At 38.3% G+C, this 16,925-nt stretch overlaps 1 protein-coding gene across 4 annotated transcripts in view; it reads right to left on the reverse strand.

Annotated features, from left to right (window-relative positions):
- The window catches only part of LOC149942877 (uncharacterized), a 206,986-nt gene that overhangs the window by 95,018 nt on the left and 95,043 nt on the right, over positions 1-16,925 (reverse strand). The gene's annotated exons all lie outside the window — the stretch shown is intronic.

Consider the following 16,925-nt stretch of genomic DNA (forward strand, 5'->3'; position numbering starts at 1 on the left):
ACGAATTCTCATTGAAAAGGGAGAGAGAGAATGCTTGTTAATTTGGCCAGAGCGCCAACCACTATTATCGTCATCGGAGGGAAAATGACTGCCACCCCCTCCCCGCCTTTCGCCCCGCTTCGTCTTAATAAGTCGATTCCTCTCTTTTCTTCGGGCGCGCAACGCGAAAAAGAAAAATGAAGCTTGGAAGGATTTCCCGCTCATTTTCTTTCGCTCTCCGCATCCAAATTGCCTCTCGCTCTTCTTTTATCCTAAGATACCCGCGCGACAACTAGCAACAATGTCTTCGGCTACGCGCCTCGCAATAATAAAAGAGGATATCTAATAGCGGGTCCTTCCCTCCCGGTCCCCCGGACAACCCCTCCCCAAAAAAACAGAAGAGAAAATGTCGGCTGTCTTGTCCCTTTTTGTTTTACGATTTCTTCGATTTCTTCCGAGCTCGCGTCTTGAATTTCGATTAAACTGTCTTTTTGAGTCGGTGGTCGCCTGATGACATCCATTAATTAAGTATAGTGTTAATCTGTTTTATAAATCGCTTGAATGAGCTTTCATTCGGATGACCCTAACTACTAACTATGGGCTCGTCATTTCAAACCATACGACCTCTTTCCCAAAAAATTTACGTTTTGTCGATTTGTATATTATGAACTATGTTTGATATTAATATTCATATTTTTTATGGACAAAATTTATTTTCTAATTGGTGGATCTTAAAATTCATTTTGCGCGTGAAAATACGACGCCATGTTAGGGTATAAAAGCTAGGAGCAACAAACACAACACCCCACACAAGGAGAACGCAACCCGTCAAAAGTCGCTCGTCCAATGAAATTCGTACACAACCCTTCGTTAGCGTGTTTAAAGGCTAGCTGCGTTCTCCTTGTGTTTGTTGCTCCTAGATAAAAGCAAGTAATTATGCCTGCTATATCTCACAATGTTAAGGTACTGTCACGCGCAAAAACGTTATTTTGAAATCGCCTAATTAAAAATGTTGCTTAAAAATTTTTATTTGAGTAGTTAAGAAATTAGATGAAATGTCAGACCTTTCCCCAATTGAATAAACTATAAATTAATTATGAATAATTAATGAATTAATAATTAGTAATTAATTAATTAAAAAATAATATTAATATTAATTTCTATTAATATTTTTTAATTTATTTTACGTGTCAAAATTGATAGTTAATTGGGATACGTGTTTCGTAATCCTTTCAATATTTTCGTAAAAATGTACGAAATTTGGTAAAATAATTTGTCGTCAAAATTGTCGAGGTCTCCGTGTAGTGACATAAATGACCAAAAAAAAAACACTGCTGGTCTATATAGTTTCTATACTAAAATTATTAGATCGTGGCTAAGTATAAGTAACGGTAGTCAGTTTGCCGAGTGACGATAGGGTGATAAAGATGGCGGCTTTAACCCAGTATCGCTATTTTTGTTTATGTCGGAAAACGGCGTCGCATCTAGTCATAACTGTCCCTTTTATCCTCGCTGATATAATGTCGTTGTCGCGAACGGGTGGAAATAGCGGGGATAAACATACCAGCCGAAGACACGGAGAGAGCGAGAGAGTGATGAGTGGTAGACGTACAGGCGAGAGAGACCGCAGCTTCCGACGTCCTTGTCGTTCTCTTCGCGACCGCCAGAGGGCACTACGCGCGTATACGTATTAGCGGCTGAAGGGAAAGTTGTCCGAGTATGATAAGGTAAACAAGTTCCGATTATCCTTCGCCGGCAGAATCAACACCGCGCGGGAAAGCTCTTCTCGAGCGAATAAAGCGACGCTTGATTGTCTCGTCTTCCTCATCCTCATCCTCCTCTTCCTCATCCTCATCCTCCTCTTCCTCATCCTCATCCTCATCCCGATGTTGAACTAACGAAATATTTCGCCGGATTAAACTTTAGTCGGGTGTTCGACGGGCTCCCTTTGTCCGTCAAAAGCCTACTTCGTTCGCTGACAGTATGCCGGGAGACGGGTGCAGTTTACGCGCGTCAAACCCTACAATCTCAATTATTTATCGTCCCTCCGTTGATGATGATCAGGGGTCAATTATTAGTAAGCGGACTCGAAGTTGAACGTCGTCGAAAATTGACTCACGTGGCGCTTTTCCGACAGTTTGAAGCTCGCTAACGAACGTGCTCAATTTGTTTTATATTCGTGACGACGTTTAACGAATGGAAGCGGCCATTTTGCACTTTTATTATAGATAAACGGTTGATAGGATCGACGCGCCCCCTGGCTGTCGGCGATTCCTCAGTCCGCTAATTTTATATTGACCGTATTTAATATTTATATAAATCGCGGCGAATATAAACTGCTTAGGGTCGCTATTTGTGTTGAAAATTTAAATCGAGGCTGGCCGTTTCAATTTCGCTAATTCAGCTGATAGATCGAGCGGAACTTTAAATGGGTCTGGCGGCGGTTTTAAGAATTAAAATGTCTCCAACATCGAAGAGGTATTTGTTTGCGATAGAAATTGATGGGCCAAATATTTTCGTTCAATATTAAATTTATTTAAACGGATAGCAGAATCATCGAAGTGGAATGATTTTGTAGCCATTGGCTCTTGGGCCATTTATATTGAGCGAATTCCTTTTAACGCTCCAAGAACGCTCCTAGTGTACCCTCTCCATCAGGCGTCGTTGGTATATGCTAAATATTATAGACGCGATGACGTAACTCTCTCGATCTGAGCTGGAGCCAGGGCATCGAATTCCTTTTAACCCCCCAAGAACGCTCCTAGTGTACCCTCTCCATCAGGCGTCGTTGGTATATCCTAAATATTATAGATGCGATGACGTCACTCTCTCGATCTGAGCCGGAGCCAGAGCGTCGAATTCCTTTTAACGCCCCAAGAACGCTCTTAGTGTACCCTCTCCATCAGGCGTCGTTGGTATATCCTATATATTATAGACGCGATGACGTCACTCTCTCGATCTGAGCCGGAGCCAGGGAGTCGAATTCCATTTAACGCCCCAAGAACGCTCTTAGTGTACCCTCTCCATCAGGCGTCGTTGGTATATCCTAAATATTATAGACGCGATGACGTCACTATCTCGATCTGAGCCGGAGCCAGGGCATCGAATTCCTTTTAACCCCCCAAGAACGCTCCTAGTGTACCCTCTCCATCAGGCGTCGTTGGTATATCCTAAATATTATAGACGCGATGACGTCACTATCTCGATCTGAGCCGGAGCCAGGGCGTCGAATTCCTTTTAACGCCCCAAGAACGCTCTTAGTGTACCCTCTCCATCAGGCGTCGTTGGTATATCCTAAATATTATAGACGCGATGACGTCACTATCTCGATCTGAGCTGGAGCCTAAGGCGTCGAATTCCATTTAGCGCTCCAAGTGTACCTTCTCGATCAGAAGTCGTTGGTATACCGTAAATATTATAAGCGATGACGTCACTTTCCTCAGAATTCCAGAGCGTAATTACGTCACTGTCGACCTCCAATAAATCGGCGTTAATTTCGCGCGTGATCGCCGCTAATAGGAGCGTAATTTAGCGCCGAATAAATAGATGATCCTCGTCCGAACGGGTCTCGAAATTGCGCGTAAATTATTATCGACCAGCTAAAGACGGCACGAATCAGCATACAGCGGAGCTCCAAGAAGAAAAACTGCGTCAAAAGACAGTTGATTGATGGCTGATCACATTTTTTTTTACGCGCGTTATTTTTTCTTACTCCGCGGCGCTGCGCCATAGAGGGCGCTACCGTAATGAAAAATGGGGAGGGCCGCGCTTGATTCGGGGATGTATCCAGCCAGATCGGAGAAAACAGGGTTTCGAGGGCTTGTTCATAACGAAAGGCTACTTTTGTAATTTAGTTTCCTAGGCTTTATAGTCTACTTTATGGGCCGAATAACCGTGCTCGGGCGGCTTTAAATTTTATAAGTAATCAATAGTTACCTCCCCTATCAAAATTGATGGGGCCTCTCTGGCTGGCCGTGTATTTAGAGAGATGGAGAGGGTCTCAAAGGGGCCGGGCCCGCTTCGAGTTTTCAAAATTCTGCCGATATCATGTATGGAAAGATGATTTATTTTGGACTTTTTCGCTTCGAAATTCCCCAATCTACTCGCGGAGGTCATTAAACGCGTGTCTTCCACCTCCGAATGTAGCCCCATCTGACTTGGCGTTTTTCCGACTTTTTGTCCATATATTGTATACGATCCTGCATCGGCAACCTTTCAGATTTGCTTTCCGCTTTTAAGAAAAATGGCAAAAAGGAGAGAGAATGAGAGCTCTTAATGTTACCCCAGCGCGCAATGTGTATGGCCCGTATGTGTCAATGGCCAAATAAATACTTTTCCGCTATCAAGATTTAGCAACGCCAAAAAATTCACATTTTTTCTCACTTTCGTTATCTTATGTTATTTTTCTTCCGTTGCTTTTCCGTTTTCGATGAGGCTACGATTTCTATAAAGCCTGGAATACGCCTTTGAAAACGTAAATATTTTCTGTCATTTGAAATTCTACCGCAGCGCCATCTTAAAATCACAATTCCGTAACATTTTTCAAGGTTATAGGAATAAATTTTACGTAGATTAAACTTAATTAAAACCACTATTGTACAACCAAAATGATCCATTTGACGGCGGGGCATCAAACCGCCTGTTGTAGTTCAAAATAAATTAATTATTATTGTATTATAATTAAAGTCCTTCTAATTATCCATCAAGATTCGTAATTTTACACTCGAAACTCAAAGCTTGTTTGTAATTTAAATGCGAGTCATAATTGACGAATTTTGAAATGAAGTTTTAGCGCGCGACACTACAGGTACATGTCTTGGGCAGCCTTCTTTGCGTGCTTTTTTGACCATAACATGTAGAGGTATTTTCACGCGCAAAATGAATTTTAAAAGCCGTCAATTTACAAATTATGCGTTTTCTGGAGAATTTGTAATACAATCTCAAATAGAAGTGGAGCTCCAAATGCCATCGGACACGAGGTTCCTCCTATATCACGCGGGGAAATGATGTCTTCAATTTTAAAGCATCCAATTAACTTAAGGCCTTTTCACACGAGCCAACTTTTCAAATCAAAATGCTGAGTCAGCAAAAATGGATCAGTGATCCATTTTTTACTCGCGTACTTTTTTGGTGGATCAACTCATCGAACTTTTATTCACACGAACCAACTAGTTGACTCAACTCAAGTTGACTCATCTAGTTGGGTCAAAAAGTTGGCTCGTGTGAAAAGGCCTTAAGTTATCTTGCGAAGTTAGCAAGATAACATGTGGCAGAAACATTAAGAGCGTGGTTAAATCAAGCTACACTAAAAAATATTTGATGCAATTTTAATAGGTGTTTCTATATAAAATAAGGGAGGTCACGTGTAAATGTTTTTTTTTCTACGTCACTAGCTAAAGCTATTGAAGATAGAGAGCACGTGCGAAAAAAGCGCGTGCCAATAAAGTTCTAAAAAGCTTGGGCTCGTGACGCCGATAAAAACATTTTATACACGAAATTTTTTATTTATATTTACCTATATAGGATATTTCAATCGCGTTGTTTAGAATGTAAATACTGTTCAAGCCAATGAATTTTTTATAAAAACCCTAAACTAACAAAAATAGAAGGAAATATACAGGGTGTTTCAAAAGGTTATGCAAAAATTTGAAGGAGTTGTAGGGGGTGAGTTGAGAAGTATGCCTGTTTTTGTCCGTACGACGAGTGAAAAGAGCGTAAGAGAGCTTCAAAGTGTGGCCTACTAGCCCCTGGAAGTAGGCTGCAACAAGTGCAAATACAAGCAGCAGGGAAACGCCAACATTAAGGTTTGGGTTCGTGTGATAGGTAAAAAAAGGACTTTGTAAACAAATCGAGGTAACCAGCGTGAAAAAGTAAACTTAAACAGTATTTAAAGTCCCTGCTGCTTGGTTTTGCGCTTGTTGCAGCCATAGATATAGGAAACGTATATAAAGGTCTAGATAAAATATTTCAAAGGGAGGGAATACGGAGGTGACAGCTAGCAGAAACGCGTAATTTCTGCAGGCTATCCCTAAAAGGCGCTATCTATCGGTAAGAAAACTCGCGCTATCGTCGCGAGAGCCATTGTCTCCTGCTTAAAAATGATACTAAAAGACTGCGGCCTGCGGAAAGGTCAAGCACTTAGTACTAAAATGCTAAGAGAGCTCGCGCTCTTGGTCACGTGCCTTCCTCGGTGTCTGCTAGGTGTCAATTCCGTATTTTATGTTAGGCTTAGACGCCCCGAAATTTATCTAGACCTTTATATACATTTCTTATATCTATGGTTGCAGCCTACTTTTATATTATCCTAAAAATGTTAAATCTCTACGTTTCGCGTGTTTTTAGATATGAAAAAAAAAGGCGCTAATCGAGCAACGTATATTTCCTCGTCAGTATTCTAGCTTGCATTTCCTATATCTATGGCTGCAACAAGCGCAAAACCAAGCAGCAGGGACTTTAAATACTGTTTAAGTTTACTTTTTTACGCTGTTTACCTCGATTTGTTTACTAAGTCCTTTTTTACCTATCACACGAGCCCAAACTTTAATGTTCGCGTTTCCCCGCTGCTTGGTTTGGAACTTGTGGCAGCCTACTTCCAGGGGCTAGTAGGCCACACTTTGAAACTATCTGGCGCTCTTTTAACTCGTCGTAGGAAAATGGGTGGGGGGGGAAACAGGCGTACTTCTCAACTCACCCCCTACAACTCCTTCAAATTTTTGCAAAACCTTTTGAAACACCCTGTATTTCCCCTAAAGGCTAAAAAGAATAACCCTTAAAGAAAATCGCGATGCTTACAAACTCGGGTTGGCAGAAGAGTAATCGGGAATAGACATTTCTGGCGCTTCGTTAATCGCCATTGTTCTCGGCTAAACGAACGCTTGTCTCTTAACGATTTGAAATTGAATTTTCACCCAGTGACAATTCCTCCCATTTTCTCATTCTTCATTTCGGCGACTGCGACCTTGGTGACTTTTTTCTTCACTTTCTTTACGGGCTGCTTCTAAGCAATTAAGCTATTGTTTTACTCGATGTTAAGATACGGGTTTGGCACCACCCTAATCGGAAGTCGTTAATGACTAGCAGTTGATTATTCTTTTTACTTTCTACAAACCCCATCTACATTTATTTTGGCCAAATCTCTACGTACCTGTTCTGTTTATATACGCGGTTACGGTTCAGTCGTTTTCCGACTCTATAGCCGCGAATCCGCTTAAATGATTTCCACCGCGCCCCGTTTCTTGCCTCTTAAACAGTCGAGGGATCATCACACTTTATAGAAATTGTTAAATTACTTGTACCGAAATACTTGTCCAGAATGATAAACAAGGCTGGAAAATCCCTTTTCGGAAATGTTAAAGGCTTGATTTACGGTGTTATTTTAAAATTTTCCAGCTCATATATTTTTCAGGATGTCATGTTATTGATAATTTAATTTTGAAAGTTTAAAAGTTGATTCTTTATCGTTACAATATTATCGTTAAATCGTTCCTATGGGCATTAATACGCCATTCTATGCAGTGTCATAATTAATGACTCATTAACTATCTGGGAAATGGGATGTAAGTAAAATTTATTACCAGGAGCTTAACCACTTTTGGAGACTAGTTTTAGCTGATTTTCATTGATTTTTACAGTTAATTTTATTTGTTGCTAGGGATGCACCGATATATCGGCCCATTTTTCTAATATCGGTTTCGACCAATATCGGGTTAAACGAAGCCGATATTGGCCGATACCGGTATTAGCAAAATATTTTCAGAAAAACGTTTAAAAATAAGAAAATTCTCGATGAACTAACTAATTATAATATTTTATTTGACGCCGACTTCAGAAGCTAGATCATACCTTTTTTTAGACAGGGGGTTACGAGTGATAAGAAATAAAAAAACTACGATATTCGATTTGTGATAGAAAGTATGTACTAAGTAAAATGTAAAGAAATATATTCGGATATGCTCTTGCAAACATTTTTGTGTGAAAATTGAAAAAATAAGAATAAAATGGTAAGACAGTGAACCGAACCGTCTTTCACAATGATTTTATCATATACAATTATACACTACTGTTATGATAGATAAATTTGTTAATATCGTCCGATATTATCGTCCACGAATAGCCGATATATCGATGCATCCCTATTTATTGCTTCAATAAATTAATTTATTTATTTTCTTATGATTTTAATTGAAATTTGTGCATCAAATGTATTTCATTATTTCACTGATTATAATGAAATGAAATATTAAAATATTATTAAATTATTCAGGTTATTTCATAACGATATGTTTATCGTTTATTCCAGCAATTCTCTAATTATTGGCAAATATAGGGAATGGGGCATACCATTATTTAATATAATAATAATAATATTATTAAACGCAACATTTTTCACGGATGACCGAAGCCAATTTTATACGGCGTATTAAACCGCCCTTAAAATTGCCTGGCGTATTCGAGAGACTAAAAAAATAACTTTAACTCTTATAAACAATTTCAGCCGCTATGTACGCGTATACAGAGCTTGATCCTTACCGTAATAGACAACGTAAGCGAGCCCGCGTTTCAACACGAATGTCTAGCCTTCCCCGGAGCTTCGCGTCAGTATCGTCGAGATAACTTGGCAACGGCGTCGTTCCCGTTCCAAATCCCGCGAGAGCGAGCTGAACTTCTCCATTATATCTCCCTTCCTGGTCCACCAGATAATGGTCGGTTCTTCTTCCATAGAAAACGTCTTTAGAATATACGAAGGCTGGCTCTCTTCGGCCATTAAAATATTATTGACCTCTCTGGCTGATTCCGAAATGGGGCCCTCCAGTCTTTTAAAAGACAGCGGGGAATTTCGAAGAGGGGCGAGTTTATAGATGGCGGCACCTCCTTGGCAGGTGGCCGCGCGTACTTATACAGAGATATCCCTTCTTCAGTAGGCCGTTGTTTATAATAATAGTGAAGTGGATATATGGCGGCGAAGGCTGCGAGCGTGCGATTTCGATTCGCTTCGCTTATTGTCTTTTAATTAAACGCTTTGGGACTCATCAAATCACCATCGCTTTAATTACGGGTCCCCTTCACGTCTCTATGGCGCTGATAAGGAGGCCCGCGACGGTGCGAGAGGTCAGATAAGATGAGGATCGTTTACTTTTAGTGACGGGGGCGCTTTCGTAAGGCCCATAAAGGGCTCGCTTTTCGACAATCCTTATAACGGACTATTTTGACAATAAGAGCTTAATTGCGTTTTTGAATGGTTATATTTAGAGCGAGGGTTTGTTGAGTATTTCTCGGAATTATTGGCAAGATTTAACGGTTTTATCGGCAATTTTAATTTAATTGTAAAAGACATCAATAAAATAAAAAAAAATCGCCAATATTATCGATGTTGAGGCCAAACAATTTAACAATCATGGGGTATTTGATAGAGTTAATTAGAAAGAATTCTTTACTCTATTTAGAAAACAGATTTTATAAAGATTAATATCAATTTAAAAATACCGAAACCCAACTATATAATTGCCAAAACGATTTTTAATTATTTATAAAAACCGTCATAATAACCCAGAAGGGCCAGAACAGTAGTGTAGCCAGAAATTCGTCAAGGGGGGGGGGAAGGTCAAAGAATGTGAATGTTAAGAGGGGGGTTGAGAAAGGGGTTGGAATTTAGAACAGTCAGACCCGGAAACCCCTCCTTGTCTTCGCCACTGACCTAGAATTTTAATATTTAATTTATCTATTTCTCCGTACGCTTTTCGAAGCGCTTAAACTCTCTGTAAATGTTTGATAGTTCATTTTGACAAGAATCTGGAACAACACGCGCTGCTCTGTTATTAATTAATTATACACGTATGAGGGAGGATACGAAATCTTAGCGCGGGGCTCGGAGTCTCCAAAAGAACGCCGTAAGCCGATAAAAACATCTTGACTGACGCGTTTCTCCTCCGCTTTTATAGCCTCTTAAATTTTAATACGCCGTTTTTATTTTATTTTAAAATCGCGCTCCCTAGCTAGCCGCTTCAAAGCGTAATGACTCTTTCAAAATAAAGAAGAGTTTTTTAGTAGAAGAAGGAATATACTTTTGCGAGTTTATGAGCGAATTTTAAACCGTATTTGACTCCGCGGGCGGAACGTCAGTGGCTCCGTCTAGTGCCATTGAAGATGATTATAAAGAAGGAGAATTTTTACTAACTCGGGTCGCGCGTGGACCGAAAGAAGTTGAAGACTAAACGTTATAGAACGGAATTTTTCGCTCGAAAAAATTGAGTCCTTTGAAGTCGGGTTTCGCGACAAACTATATCGCCTATCTTAGAGCCTTCTTTTTATCGCTACGTTGGCCGTATGTAAAACACAAAAGGGTTTCCTTGCAGCGGGGGGATGCCAAAATAATCAAGGAAATAGCCCCCTCTTCCCGAAAGGCGCTCTAACTACTTAATTTAGAATTCCTCAGTTCTCAGAAGCGAAAAAATTAAAATAATAAAATGGCACAAAAGATATTTTTATGATTTGCCAAGACGTCCTAGCCCCCCACTCGTCTTCTTTGATATTGTTAGAATAATATTTTTATTATTTCACATTTTTTTCTATTTTTAGGTTATATCGTAGGCACGTCTCCTGATCTACTTAATATATGTTGATAAAGAAAACATCGATACGGGAAGCGAAAAAGAGGAAGTATACGTCTTAGACGAGACGAAAGGAATGTAATATAATTTGTTGTTGGGACGTGCTTCCTTTCTAGGTCTCCGTTTCATTTCCACAGTTGCGACTGTGTAGTGGAATGCTTACAATCAAAAACTGACGTAATATAAGTTAACGAGTGTGTCTCGGCTGAGAACCATTACGAACCTGAGCTTCATCGATTTATTAAAAAACGATTTGTTTAGTGGAATTTATAAATTATCCTCAAAACTTTATTTTAGTATAATTGTCCAAAAATATTTACAATCGATTAATTGTCCAAAAATATTTACAATCGATTAATTGTCCAAAAATATTTACAATCGATTAATTGTCCAAAAATATTTACAATCGATTAATTGTCCAAAAATATTTACAATCGATTAATTGTCCAAAAATATTTACAATCGATTAATTGTCCAAAAATATTTACAATCGATTAATTGTCCAAAAATATTTACAATCGATTAATTGTCCAAAAATATTTACAATCGATTAATTGTCCAAAAATATTTACAATCGATTAATTGTCCAAAAATATTTACAATCGATTAATTGTCCAAAAATATTTACAATCGATTAATTGTCCAAAAATATTTACAATCGATTAATTGTCCAAAAATATTTACAATCGATTAATTGTCCAAAAATATTTACATTCGATTAATTGTAAAATTGAATACGTAATCGATTAATTGTAAAATCGAATACGTAATCGATTAATTGTAAAATCGAATACGTAATCGATTAATTGTAAAATTGAATACGTAATCGATTAATTGTAAAATTGAATGCGTAATCGATTAATTGTAAAATTTAATACGTAATCGATTAATTGTAAAATTTAATACGTAAACGATTAATTGTAAAATTGAATGCGTAATCGATTAATTGTAAAATTTAATACGTAATCGATTAATTGTAAAATTTAATACGTAAACGATTAATTGTAAAATTGAATATGAATATGTAATCGATTAAGTGTCTAAGATCGTGTATACTCGATTAAGTGTCTAAGATCGTGTATACTCGATTAAGTGTCTAAGATCGTGTATACTCGATTAAGTGTCTAAGATCGTGTATACTCGATTAAGTGTCTAAGATCGTGTATACTCGATTAAGTGTCTAAGATCGTGTATACTCGATTAAGTGTCTAAGATCGTGTATACTCGATTAAGTGTCTAAGATCGTGTATACTCGATTAAGTGTCTAAGATCGTGTATACTCGATTAACTGTCTAAAACATGTCTTAAAAGATTGGCCATGGTTTGCTAAAAACCGTGGTCAATAACTTAAAAAATAACGCATTAATTGTCTAAAGTCATAAGTAAGTTAACGAATTTCGCATTTTAAATCCTTAACATATCTGTTTCATTTAAACAGTCTAATCGGAATAATGTATTATAACTCGTCCAACTTGTTTAATTTTATTACTAACTCCACGTTTCGATTGTTGGAGCGTTTTTTACCTAGCATCTTTGAGCCATGAAAAGTAGACATGATCTAACGATAAGCGAAACGTAGACGTTACTAGTAGCTATGTAGCCTTTCTCGAATGGATCGAAACACCGTATTATAGAAGGTGATATTTTTATTGTTGATAGCAAGGTAAACGAGCTCTTCGGGGGCCAACACAAAAATAATACAGCAGTATAGACCAGTCTTTTTCCACGTTGGTTTCGTTTGTAGGTGGACTCTTTCTTTGTATTATAGTTGGCGACGGCCGCAAACCCCCGTATTTGTTTTTCCTGCATCGGTTGGCGAAACCAGCAAAAATAATCTCGAAAATTGGATGGTAAGTTTGAAAAACAAGAAGGTAGCATAGGGCTACGCGATAGAGGACGGGTTTTGTCCCCAGGAAAAGAGAGCCCCAACAAGAAAGTATAAGCGGGAACACGCCGTATATTTTCTTGACTGAACCGCTATTCCTGTTTTGGTCAGAAACATTTTAAACGGACCTTGTTTGTTTAGATATGAGAAGACGTTTTCCCCCCCTAGAATACGTGTAGAGGAAACTTGTAGGAGTGTAGATTGTACCGTCCCGCCTTCCACGAGGCATTTCTTCGATGGAGAACCATGCCTTGTGGAAGGCGGGACGGAGGCAGTCCGCGCTCGTACAAGTTTTCGACGAGTAGCTTAACCTGATTATTGAGCAACGTACGGTTTTAGTTATGTGATTTTTACACTTTTCATAACATTTACTTTCGATTTTTTTGTTGAGAATTTATTCCGTTTCTGTATATAAAGCGTGTGAAAATAATTTTGTAATTTTTAATTACTGTTTGCGAGTCGTCTAAATTATAATCAATTTAAGAAACCGATTTTAGAGAACTTTAAAACCAACACGAAATTCTAGGAATCTTATTAAAAATCCTCCCAAAAATCTTAAAAATCTTTCTAGAAACCGGGTATAAAAAATCTCAAAAACCTGGTTTAACCATTTGAAATCAGAAATAAAAACGTATTATCTGAAAATATTATTTTTAATATTTTCAAAATGTACAGTATTTTTCTGAAAGTCTTGAAAAATAAACATATTTTTATATTACCTTTAATATTATAAATTATAGAAATCCATTATACAATCTTCAAGTGAATAAATTCTAAATTAACACTCTAAAACTTGTTGTTAACGTAACTAGCGCCAGTAAATCCAAGCGTCTGTTACACCTGGTGGCGCAAATGCGAAATTAGGTGATCCACCATTAATATGGAACTTTATACTTCCTTTCGATATAAGCCGGGTTAAATGACCGTAAGTTAATTTGACCTCTATAGCGGGCACTTAATTCGGTATGCTCGTAGAAGCCATTGTTAAAAAATATTTCGACCCGAACGGTATAGTAACGAGCCACCGACTGCCTCCCCCGTTTCAACCCCCGCAAAAAGAAAGTAAAATAAAATCAATTTTAGCCGATCTTCAATTTATTGGAGTTTCGAGGTGTGTGCTAGGAAGGTGGCTGGCCCCTTTAATTTCTGCTCCACCGTCTGGAACATTTTACCTCCGCGTAATAAAAACGACGGAAGGATCCGTACGCGAATACGGAGCTACCTTATAGCTCCGCTATTAAAGAACGTAACTCACGTCTGCCGAAACGTCCATTCAACAAAAAAAAGATTTCAGAGTTTTTTAAAAATAAAAAGTGAGTGGATCGCGAGGTACCCCTTTCGAACCCGATGCCATAAGGAAGAAGAAAGCCGACAAAAACTAAAGAGTAAGGACGAAGGGAGCTCTCTTCTTAAGAAGTCGCGGAATGGGGGGGGGGTGCGTTTGAAGGGCGGAGGAAAGGCTTATGTGTTGTATAAGAAACTAGAGAGTCGAACTGATCGATCACTTCACTGCAGATTCTATTTTTAGAAGTTCGCTCCCTTCCAGTTTTAGTTGACACACTCTTACACTCTCAATTTAAGAAATGGACGGTCCCCCTGGTGGCCCGAATTCTCAGTCCACTCTCGCCGTCGAAGTACATCGGCCAGGTTCAAAAGGAATTTAATTATATACATTTTAACCTCAAATTTACGTAACCTCGTCTACGATTCGATATTACCGCGTATATCAATCGGAATAATTGTCACCACTTAGTGCCGAATTGGACCACTAGGTAGCGCTGCCCATGGTGGAGCGTGACCAAATCGCCAATTTGAATCACTGATAGAGACTGATTGATGGTTTAATTTTACAGATTCAATTTGATTGAATGACGCGTTATAACAAGTGTCTGGCTACTTCTGGTTGTAATAATGTATTTAATAATAATCGCTTTTATTCTAGACTAATCGCGTCACGTTAGAGTCTAAGAATAGGGAGTTTAATTACCTTTAATCGAGAAGTGAGGGGTATTAACTATACGAATCGTGTTTGTCTTCGCAATTTTCACAAAAAAAGCCAATTTGATCGTATACTCTCGTTTAAAGCTCGGCCGTTCTATAAATTTGCGAAAGCCGGACAAATTGAGGTAATTTAATTACTCGAATTTAATCAATTTTTGCCTCTTCAACGGATAAAAGAAAAGAGAAAGAAAGGAGGAAAAAACAGTCCGTCGGCAGGGGGCGCCAGTGGCGGCAGCACCTCCCGAAGCTGGCCGCGTTAATTAATCTTTTTCGATTGGGAAGAAGGAACCTGGAAAGTCTCCCGGATCTTTCTCTCTTCTTCCATTCTGTGTATGTAAGCGGCTGCTAATCTCTTTCATTCGTTCCCCGCGCGATGGCGCCGCGTAATTGGCAGCGGCATTGGCGCCTCTCCCGCTCTCACCCTTCCTGGGGGAACCCTGATTAATCAGAACCCTAAATAATATTAGAGTTTTATTAAGTCTTTCGCGCTCTGGCCTCCTCTGCCCATCAACTTTGAAAGTCACGGCCGAGATAGTCGCCACTCCATAACGTGGACTTTTTTTTACTTTTGGGATCAAAAGCTATAGCCTTACCAGGAATAGCTGGCTGGATAGCTGGTTTGCGTTCATTTATTTGAGATTAATTTAAAAAATACCAATTATGACCCGTGGATGATATTTATTTTTTAATTTATTTTTAATATTTTCTTTATAAATACCAAATTATTTTCCAGGTGTTTTATAATTGAACTATTGGTGATTTTAGCGTCATCTATAATATTAATTAAAAAAATATAATGAAATTTATATTTAGTTGAATTTTTATAAATACAATGCACCCAACATTTCGTGTTTTTTTAAATATCAATTACGCAATAATTAATTATTTTATATTTGGAATAATATAAAGGTGGCTTACCACGGCTAAATAATTGAGGACGCATTCGAAAAAATTACTGTCACTGTGATGAGATTTCACAGTCAGGAATGACGCCAAACATTTTAACCGTGGTTATGAAAAACGGCCAATTTCGATACTTTGATCTCAAAAGTTTAATTTGTCTCGAGGCAACTTGTTTCCCGTTAAAGCTGGTCTGAATAAACCCTTCAATTCAATCGAGCAATTAAGATGGGCTTTATTATACTCGTTTTGCCCCCGCAAATCGGAAATAGTAGAGTCAAAGGAGGAGGCGAAAGTGGGACGCTTCCCCGCGATCTCTAAGCTCTCGCCTTTATGTGTATTGGTTTTGATCATGGGAATGGAGTTTAGAAAAGGGTTGAGGTCATTCCCCGTGGATAACCCAAAAATAATTGCAGTAAACAGAGGCCGCTTTTCCGAAAAGCATCTCCAATTGGTTTGACTCGAGTTAAAATAGTCCAATTATTTTTATCTTAGGGATAAGGCTTCACGTTTAAACAAATAGATGGGGCTGATATCAATAAGTCAATTTCGCCTCAATAAGTCAATTTCGCCTATTGACAAATAGTAGACAAAATTATTAGATTTTACCACAGCTACGTAACTACCTCACGATTTTTGCAATTAACGGATTATTTTTTTTATTGAAATCATTGTAAATCTGTCAAATCGTAGCCTAACCAGTCGATTAAAAAGCGAAATGACACTATGTGTTTTAATACAGGCTTATTGAACCCGTGAATTTTTACATTATGAAAGTAGAAAGAAGTTAAGGGGGAAGACTACTGTGGCCATTGTCTACTTTCGCGCTATTTCAAGCTGAACTCTTTTAATTTTGTATTTTAACTTATAAAATTAATATTTAAGTGTAGAACAGCCTCTTGTTTAGTGCCTAAAATATGTTTTACAATTTTAAATTTAAAAGTAATTAAGTTATTACGTTTTAATTCGGACCCTCAGAGCTAAACAAGTTGGGCAAGTGCCCGAACTACCCTTTAGTTAGGACCTTATACCTCGTTAACTATTAATATTAGAATTATCAAAATTATTTTAAGCACTAGAGGAAGGTTCAGCCTAATAAGAAAAATATAACTCAATTATGTATAATTGTTAAAACAGAAACGTTCAGCTTGAACGAAAAAGATGCTTTTACTGTATTCTTCCCCCTTAAAGTGAAGAATAAAAAGTGATTTTTTTTGGTTGTACAATAAATCTGCAATGGTAGAGGCAATAATAGAGAGATTTCATAAAGGCTTTTTTCATTTTCCCCCTGTTCTGATGATGGTTGGAGCAGTTGCGAATCGCTGATTTGGCGCGTTAATTACTTTCCGCTTTTCTCCTCTTCCGCCCTTTCATCGTTCAATTTTTGTTAAGAGCGAGATAAATCCCAAAGATGATTTACGGGTTTACCTAGAAGCCTTCCTCGCGACTTTTCTTTCAACTTGGAATCTCTTTATTCTCTCGCTCCTTCTCGCGTTCATTTCGAGTCATTTCGCTCTTCATTAGAAAAGACGTTGAAGTTTCCTGTAGATTGC

Source organism: Leiobunum rupestre, chromosome 6 (assembly GCF_980474605.1).
Source record: "Leiobunum rupestre chromosome 6, qqLeiRupe1.1.hap1, whole genome shotgun sequence".
Taxonomy (NCBI): domain Eukaryota; kingdom Metazoa; phylum Arthropoda; class Arachnida; order Opiliones; family Sclerosomatidae; genus Leiobunum; species Leiobunum rupestre.